Source organism: Telmatherina bonti (genome assembly GCF_933228915.1).
Source record: "Telmatherina bonti genome assembly, chromosome: 8".
In the NCBI taxonomy this organism is placed as follows: Eukaryota; Metazoa; Chordata; class Actinopteri; order Atheriniformes; family Telmatherinidae; genus Telmatherina; species Telmatherina bonti.
This window is the reverse complement of record NC_136626.1, coordinates 8,608,658-8,617,989: the sequence shown is the minus strand read 5'-3', so window position 1 is coordinate 8,617,989 and position 9,332 is coordinate 8,608,658.

Here is a 9,332-nt window from a genome sequence, read left to right as displayed (position 1 = left end):
AAGTAGATCAATGCTGTCTTTACCAAAGGAATGAAAAGTTCAGGTTTGCACAAAATGTGAACATTTATGGTTGGAACTTTTAAAACCCAACTCGTTTTAAAACCCTGCTGTCCCCCCCCCCCCCCCCCCCCCCCACCACCACCACCATCACACACTCTGTATCTCTCTCTTTCCATTTATCATCCCTCCTCTTGCCGAGACACACAGCTCTCTTGCGTTCCATTCATTCTATCATAATAAGCCACATTCCCTGGAACGCGTCCTCAGTTCTGTTCCTGCTTGTGGTCCCAGGGTCCCAGTGCAGACACACACTCCTCCCACACACTCCCTGTTTTTCCCCCACCCCCTCTGCTGCTTATCACTCCACTGCTGTGGATCCTGACACACAGAGCCACAAGCGACCAGAGCTTCTCAATCAGCCGTGTCTGTTGATCTCTCTCTCTGTCTGTCAGATTGGATTGGTCTGTCCCAGTTGCATGGTCTGCGTAGGGGGGTAGAGAGCATCCAGCACCGGGACCTGAACCCAACGACGACTAGAGAGGGACTGGAAACCTGGAGAATCACCTGTAAAGCAAAAGAAACTAAAGATGGGAGGCAAGGAGAAGAAGGTTTTGGTCATTGCAAACGTGCCCAGCTACAAAGGGTGAGTGTTTTCTTCAGCACTTTAACCACCACATGGAAAGACAAAAGAGGAGAGGACTTAAGGGTTACTTTTACAAAACTGACACATTTTAAACCTATCCCATATTTGAATTGTTAAAAAGATGTTTTTGCCTGCAAATGCTGATGATTTTTGCCATTCTTCCTAAATGCAAAGCAATCTTGGACTTGCATTATGACCATGTTTTAAATTCTGACACCTCCGCTCCAGTAGTATCAGTTGCATGTAGTGCAAGGTGCCACTTGTCAAGTTACCCAACATGCTGATTTATTTAGTGCACATTGAGTCTTTGACTAGTCTTTAATTTAAAATACATTTATGTTTTAAGTTCAAAGGCAAAAATTCTGCGAGACCTGCTAAGATTGAAGCTGACATGGTGCTTTGGGTATGAAACATGTTGTCAGGCCTGTGAAACTGCATTTAGATATAAGCAACAATTCCACACATGCAAATAAAACTTATAAAAAATGAAGTGAGAGTGAACTATTTCACCAAACAAAAGAGTTTTATTCATGAGAAATTTTGAGCAAAGAGAAACTTCATCTAAAATAAGGCATCTGCTTTGTTCCTGGCGACAGTACACTGGGTGGAGGTTCTACGGTTACACTATTCTGCAGAGGTTGCTAAGTTGTTGTCAGTGTGAAGGATTGGAGGGGCTGTGGGCTCTGAATATGTCTGTTGGGGTTCAACTGGGTGTATGTATATGAACATATGCAACATGTGTGTGTATATTTACGTCACAATTGTTTGCTTGGAAAGTTGTAGTGTGCAACATAGTTTTAGCTTTTTTTTTTAACAAATATGTCCCATTTGTGTTTAGTGACGCATGTTTGTTTATAGTATTTGCTACTTGTGATAAAATATCTGGGTCGTCTGGGTTCGATAACATTTTGGCTCCAACGAAAGACAACCTCAGCTCATGACTTGGCTTTAAAGGTGATAAAAGTGCCGAGCTGGCAAGCAGGAAAGGAGGGATATGTTGAGTTTAGATGGAGAAAGCAAGACGTGTGGATCACTTGATCTTATCAGACAGTCAGCAAATTAAATTTGATGGAGTCTGAAGACGCCATCGCTGCTTTTCTTGGCTGGAAAACATGTTCCAAGTTCATCTTTTGGTGTTTTTGTCCTTTTATTTATCTGGTTGTATCTTCCAACAATGAGTAAATTATCATCTCTTTACAAATAAACTTTATTTTCTCATATATTTTTCATTGTTTGTTGATGAGATAAAAGAAAGATGCATTGGAAGACAATAGTCTGCAGCTATACAGTTGTCACCATATGCACACAATGACACCTCCCTTACATTCCAGAGGTTTATAGGCTTCGATGGCAGTTTCCATACAACAGCTAAACCTGGACAGCGGAGGCCCCAGATAGCAGCCTGGGGTGAAGACAGTCCATTGAAAGCCACCCCCTCCTGTTTAACTGGTACTAGACCTTATGTTCTGGCCTTGCACTTAAAAAAGGCTCCTAATCTGCCCTGTTGCTTTTTCGGTGCCATGCTCACAGGGAACAAACAAACCCCTGCACAGTTAGGCCTTGGATTACTTCCGCACTCATACATCGTGCATGCATGCATGTGTGCACACAACGGAGGCAAACATGCATGCAGCAGACTCTTTGTCTCTACACACCTCTTAACTTTATCACAGCCGAGAGTGGATGCAGTGTTTGTTAATCTAAACAGAGATAATTACTACATTTTCATGCTGGAATAATGTTGGTTGGGCAGAATTAGTTTGCCATGACTAAGCTGTGTGATATTTCAGTCTGGTTTGTGATTTTAGGCTACGCTGGTTAAAGATGGTGTTTATTGTGTTAATGAAAATGTGGTTACAATAATATCTGTTTTTAGTTTATTTAAACATATTTTTTACTGGGTTGGGCAATAGTTTAAAGCTAAAATAGCTTATATCTTGGAATTTTGGTATATCTTGGTTGGTATTTGTCCCCAGTTGGTATTTACCCAAAAAGTCTCTGACAACATTAAGGAATGGATTCCTTCAGAGATGGGCTGTATGTGTTTGTGTTGCCTAAATTTATTTGCACAAAAGTGAAGATTGTGTTTCATTTACAAGTTGCAAAAGAGAAAAAAAATTCCCAAAATATCTAAATGCAAACCCATTTGCTTTTAAAAACCATTTAAATAACTTAGTTTTAATAACACTATTGTATTTGAGCTATAACACATGAGGTAATCCACCTGTAACGTTTTTTTAATCATTGTAAAGCATCCAAAAGAAACCAAAAAATAAAAAAATGTATTTAAAAAATATAATATAATATAATATAATATAATATAATATAATATAATATAATATAATATAATATAATATAATATAATATAATATATGTAATATTTAAAAAAAAAGTAAAACAAAAAGATTAAAAATAAAATAAAATAAAATAAAATAAAATAAAATAAAATAAAATAAAATAAAATAAAATAAAATATAGTAGTGCATGGTATAATAATAGTTGGACAGGGTAGTAAATGAATGAAAACAAACAAACAAAAAAGTCCCAAATCCTTATCTAGGTCAGAATATGGCATGTAAACTATAAATGCCTTTTTAAAAAATTCTGACTTAAATGAAAAGGGAATGACAGTTTCCAAATTATTTTCATGGATAAGCAATAGGTTCTCAGTCACATCGGTGGTTTGTTTATTCCTCAAATACACCTCATAATGGCATCCTCTATGATGGAAAGATGCTTCATAAAAGATTTTACAGTTCCACAGGTCAAAAATTTCTTTTTTCTATTATTATTATTTTTTTTAATATTAGCAACTTTATATTATTTACAATCATTCTTGACATTTTTCTAGTGGGTGTAGAGTGACCCAGAAGTGTATTTTATTGCCACCTGTTGCTATTCTCTTTCATTGTGTTTTTCTTTGCTGCTTCTATGCTTTTTTCTTAACATGCAACAATAAACCCATGACTGTGTGTGATGCATTTTGCAGCAGTTCTGCACATGCAGAAGATATTTTACACTCAAACTTTATGTCTCACTTATAATAGCATTCAGAAATGATGTTTTCAAATTCTCTGAACAACCATTACTAATAATTTTAGCAAGATTTCTGGTTAATTTATTCCCATGGCTTGATTTCCACCGACTGCCTTTGACAGAGTTATTTCCTCTCATCGCCGGGCTCTTAAGGGACACTTGGCATTTTAGGGAGGATTTGAACGAGGCCCAGTTTTTTCTGCTTCCCTTTAATCATCTAAACACACTTGTGGACTCAGAGAATCCTCAGAGTCTAAATGACTCGCTGCTACTTTAAGAGTTATGAGACACATGGAGCTCTTACTATCAGTTACATGGAAGGATTATGATGAAGAAGACAGATATGCACCCCTCACTCCCCGCTGTTTTATAGGGAAGGGTTACTTAGAGCTGCCAAGCACACCAAACAAACACAAAAAACACAGCCACATACCATAGACTATACTCTTATGCAATGGTAATACAAAGTAGTCTAAGTAGCTTAGTTCTGTCTGCTGTGCAACAAGTCCTCTAATGGTTTTCCCCCTGTGGAGATTTTCCATTTTTGCTGATAGTATGCTCCTTCATCACCAGTGTGTACGATGGAGCAGCCTAAATAAAGTGCTTAAAAGTGACCAGGCCAGGGTCAGCTAACCTCCCAGGAGTAGCAGAGGGCAGTGAGCCATCGCACCACAAGCTTAGCTGACACCATCAAAACAGGCAGCAGAGTTCACGAAAGGCGCTCTTCAAAACAGCAAATGCAGAGTGACGATTGGATTGTGATCAGGTGTGACAACTGTTGTGTCTAAGAGTGCCTGCCGAGAAAAGAACTTGAGAACCTGAGTAGTAATGCACAAATGTCAGGATTCAATGCAGACCTCTTTGCACGCATGTTTCCCTCACGCAGCGTAAAGGATCACCGTCACACATGCAATTAAATTTTGTCGGTTCCCTTTGGAAGCAGAAACAAGAACTGACATGAAAGACTAAATTCATTTTTAGTCAGGTGGATATATATGCAAATGCTATTTTGGAAAATGGGGCATATTTTCCACAACAACAGTAATTTGTTTCAAATTTCTCAACTCAACTCAACTCAACTCAACTCAACTCAACTCAACTCAACTCAACTCAACTCAACTCAACTCAACTCAACTCAACTCAACTCCACTCAACTCAACTTTATTTATAAAGCCCTTTAAAACAACCAGAGTTGAAACAAAGTGCTCTACACAATTGGCCAAAATAAAAACAGAATAAAACAGTTTAAATGCAAATAACACAATAAAAGAACAGGTCATACAGGGAATATGGAATTAAAACAATAAAACAGACTAAATAAATAGTAAGTAAAAACCAATAATAAAAGTAAACTCAAGCACACTGACCGGAATCTGTCTTGTTGGGTTAAAGGCCAAGGAATAAAAATGGGTTTTAAGCTGAGTTTTAAAATGGACAGGGATGAGGCTTGTCTAATGTGGAGGGGAAGCTCATTCCACAGTTTTAGACCTGCAACAGAAAAAGCGCTGTCCTCTCTGAGCTTCCGTTTGGACCTCGGTACGTCCAGGAGCAGCAGGTTCTTGTTACTTGTCATGACAATAAAAAGTAAATTCATTATGTCTAATTAAAAATACAACATCCAAAGCTATAAAAGCAGAAATAGTTGTACAACACATCCAATTTTCACTGAGACAACCTGGTATTTGTGTAAAAGCACAAACATAAAGGCACTTGGCCACTTATGTGCTGTGCTTTGTCCAACTCTGATTATAACTCCAGTCGGTCCAACTTTAGTTCCAACGTGTAACTCAACGACTGGACATGAATTTTGGTCTTTCTTTTGCAAAATACCTACAATAAATGCATAATTCAGATATTCCAAGGACTTTGTTCAGGAGCAACACGCTAGCTACACTGACAGACTGGTGACATGACACAGCAGACATTTTTATTAACAAAGAGACAAGAAATAAAAAAAGTAAACGTGATCAGTGTTGTAGCGTTTATTCCTTCTCCTACTGCGTATCTACAGCCTGACCACTGCTTACTAATTTGGGGAAAAGTGAGAAGTAAACAACAACACAAACAACAACAATCATAGGATATGAGAAATGCCCCCCTGTGAAGAGATCTCCAGCATTAGGAACAGGGACCACCTGACCACATGGCCACCCTCAGGACTGGAGCTGAAATCCTACCCTGAGAAAAGCTTCTGATGATGAAGAACAGCGTTCAGTCTCCTCTGGAGGCTCAAGCACGATTCTGAAACTACAGCCACGCTCTGACCTCTGTAATTGTAAAGCAAAGGCAGAACATTTACACTCAGGGGTATAAATATCCCCAGTGATCTTCCATGACTCCCCAGCGGCTCAACAGGTAGAGCACAGCAGAAAGCCAGCTGTCGCTGGCAGGCGTCAGAGTGGATTTCTCCACAACATCATCAGTCATCTCAGTTGGATCTGAGAACCAACGGCCCGGCCGGAGGAGCAGATCAAAGCATGTGGGCAGCACAGCTACAGTATTTCAAAAGCGTTGATCAGAGCTGGGCAAGAGATTTTTTCAGTGCTGTTAATGCAGAGGTAGTAATCCCTCCTAACACCACTTGTTGCATTGCTGAAGTGAAAGCAATGATTGAGATCATTAAGCAGAACGGCGTTCAGGATTTCATCTCATTCATTTAAACTGAAAAGTGAAAAATTCTCATCGTAGTATCCAGTAATTTAAATCAACATTGATTTATGCTTTAACTTGCTAACATTTGGCTGTTTTTTATTACTAAGTTTAATTTTAATTTAAAAACCTTCATCAAGCCTAGAAAATTTCACAGGGACTCAGAAGAGTTTTGCAGCTCTTAACTATTTAAAAAGTCATTTAAAATGAGTAAAATACTGACGAAACATGGAAGTGGAGGTCTTTTGACTATTTATTCACATCCCCAGTTGATATTTGCCCATCATTTGCTGCAGGTGATACTTTATAAGTCTATAAACATTTAGCTTATGTTAAAACTCCAAATTTGAATGAAAATGAAATTAAATATAACAATGTGGTGAATAATACCTCTAAACATTATGCTACTTCTGGAACCTGTCAAGTAAACCACATGTATTGTTAGTCTTTTTGTTAAGATCTCTCACTCAGAGGATGGATTATTACTGTATGTTGGCTGAAAATGCTGCAGCCATATTACATATTTTACCAAAGCTGGAATCGTCATACTGGTCATGATGATGCTGGATTAAGTATAGAATATCAAAGTACTTGAATAGACAGGAACTGATCAATATGATGCTCCAGCTTCTACTTAACAGGCTTTCTCAGATGCAGCTCTGAAATAAGTGTTTAAATCTAAATAATTTCACATCTTTCAGCCTCATTATTGCATTTATTTGCTTCTGTGAGATTGATCATTGTTGCAAACACATTTTCAGAAGTAATTATGTCTCAAGCTTTGCATGCTTGATCAGGTTTGTTGTGATTTCAGGTCAAATAAGAAGACTCCGTGTAACGAGTCTGTGTCCGGTAAGAAGAACGTTAAAGCTCCGTCAGCAGCAGTGCCACCTCCCATACCCATGTCCCCCATCGTTGAAAAGATGGAGGGACTGAAGGCCATCCGTAACCGCAGCAACAGCCTCCGTCTGGGCCGTCTGGCCTTCTACCGGCACCTGGAGAAGGTGGAAACCATGCGCTGCTTCTGGGAGCTCAAGCATGTGGAGCTGGAGGGAAGAAATCAGCAGGTAAGGTCATTATTCCTCACTCTTGTTGTGGACAGAAAACAAACCTGTGACTTTTCATCGCTGAATTTAGAAATCTTCCATGAAACTACATCACACCTGTTGCTCTTTTATTGGTACCTGAAAGTCAGTTTACAACGAAATGAATCATCTGCTTGTTTATTCCTTCCCTGCGCCCCAGTTACAGCGGCCAGATAGCATAAGAATGATGCACCACCTGATAGTAACAGCTTCAATCATTTGAATCATTTAAATGAAGAGAGAAGAAAAAAAACTGAAATAACAGCGACCGACATCTGTCAGGTCAACGTGATCTGACTGGTGAACCACTAGAGGGTGATGTTGATCTTTTACTGTTTTGTTACTGCTCAAATCCTCTGGCCTGGAACACACACACACACACACACACACACACACACACACACACACACACACACATACACACAGAAAACAGTGTTTGATGATCGGCCACCAGATGTCAGCCATGCACTTTTTAAAAATGCACTATTTTCTTTGCTTGTTTGGAAATTGAAGATCTGCTTTGAATGTCAGTGAACATCAGGTGAAAAGTGTCGTTTATGAAACAGTGAAAGATTAGATGTTAGATTAGATTATGAAAGATTAGATGTTAGAAATAAATAACTGTAACTGGAGAGAGATGCATGTTTGATTTCTGTAAAATTTACATGAACAAAAAAACCCCAACAAACTGCATAACTTTCAAACTTTGTTTTTCCCCAAACCTCAGTTCGACAGAAAATAATACTAAAAATAATACTCTAATTAAAAACTAAACTGAAAAGCCCCATTCAAGTACATTTATTTCCTTATTTACATGTTTATTTAACAAGGATAAATGCATACAACATTGATTTATAGACTTATGTATATTTGTTTAAAGCTAATTTGCTAACCCCAGACTTTTAAAATGAAAACAGTACTACTTAAACTATTAAAAAGGCATTCAAGGAGATCAGTGCTTAAGATAAAAGGTAGGATATTAAACACAGGAAGGTCAGAGAAAGAAATTAAGGTTAACATGAAGCTTAATTAACTTCATGTTTCTGCAAAGCAGCAACTGAGAAAATCAGAGTAGTGGTTTCCATACTTTATGCGAGATGTGTTGTTTTTTAAATGTTTTGTTTTGTCCAGCTGTAAATCAGTTTGGGTACAACGTGACTTCCAGGTACAGCTCAGTTACATGTGAGGCACTGTATGTAATAGAATATCCTCAGCCAATCACAGCGCTCCGTGAACAACTCTTTCACCACTTGCCTCACTTCAGCAACCTCAGCTGCACCTTTTCTCCATCCATCTTCCAGTTGCACCTGACATCGTCCAAACACCACAGCTTGTTCCAAACTTAAATATTCAGACTATCTGGTCCACCCACAGGCTCCGTTACCGGACGCTGCCACTCCAGCTCTGCAGAAGTACTCCTCAGATTCCCACTGGGAATATTTATCCTCAGGGGTCCTCCTCTGCAACCTTTGTGACCCTTGAACCCAACCAACTGTTGTTGCTTGTTAAGCTTGCTTTAGAAAGCTCCTTACTGTAAAAGACAATGTTGGTTTTATGTACAGTAAACACATGTAAAGAAAAGATTTTTAATTATTACAATAAAATAAAAGAAAAAATTATTTTTGGTAAAAAAAAAAAAATTGTTGCAAAGGTGAATTTAAATCAAAGACCCATAAAAAATGTTTTTGGAGAAGCGGGAAAATTAAATTAAATAGGATTTTATATCTCCTGTTGCAAACCCCTAAACATGAGGAATTTACAACTTCAGCAAGTTCTGAATGGAAAGAAAGCCTTATAAAAAAAACCAAAAGATAAAATATTTAAATGCACTGCAGCTTTAAGTCTGTTGCATTTTAAGAGGACGAGTTTTACAGGGCAATGGGGAGTGCATGATGTGCATGATGCAGTGGTTGCATTCC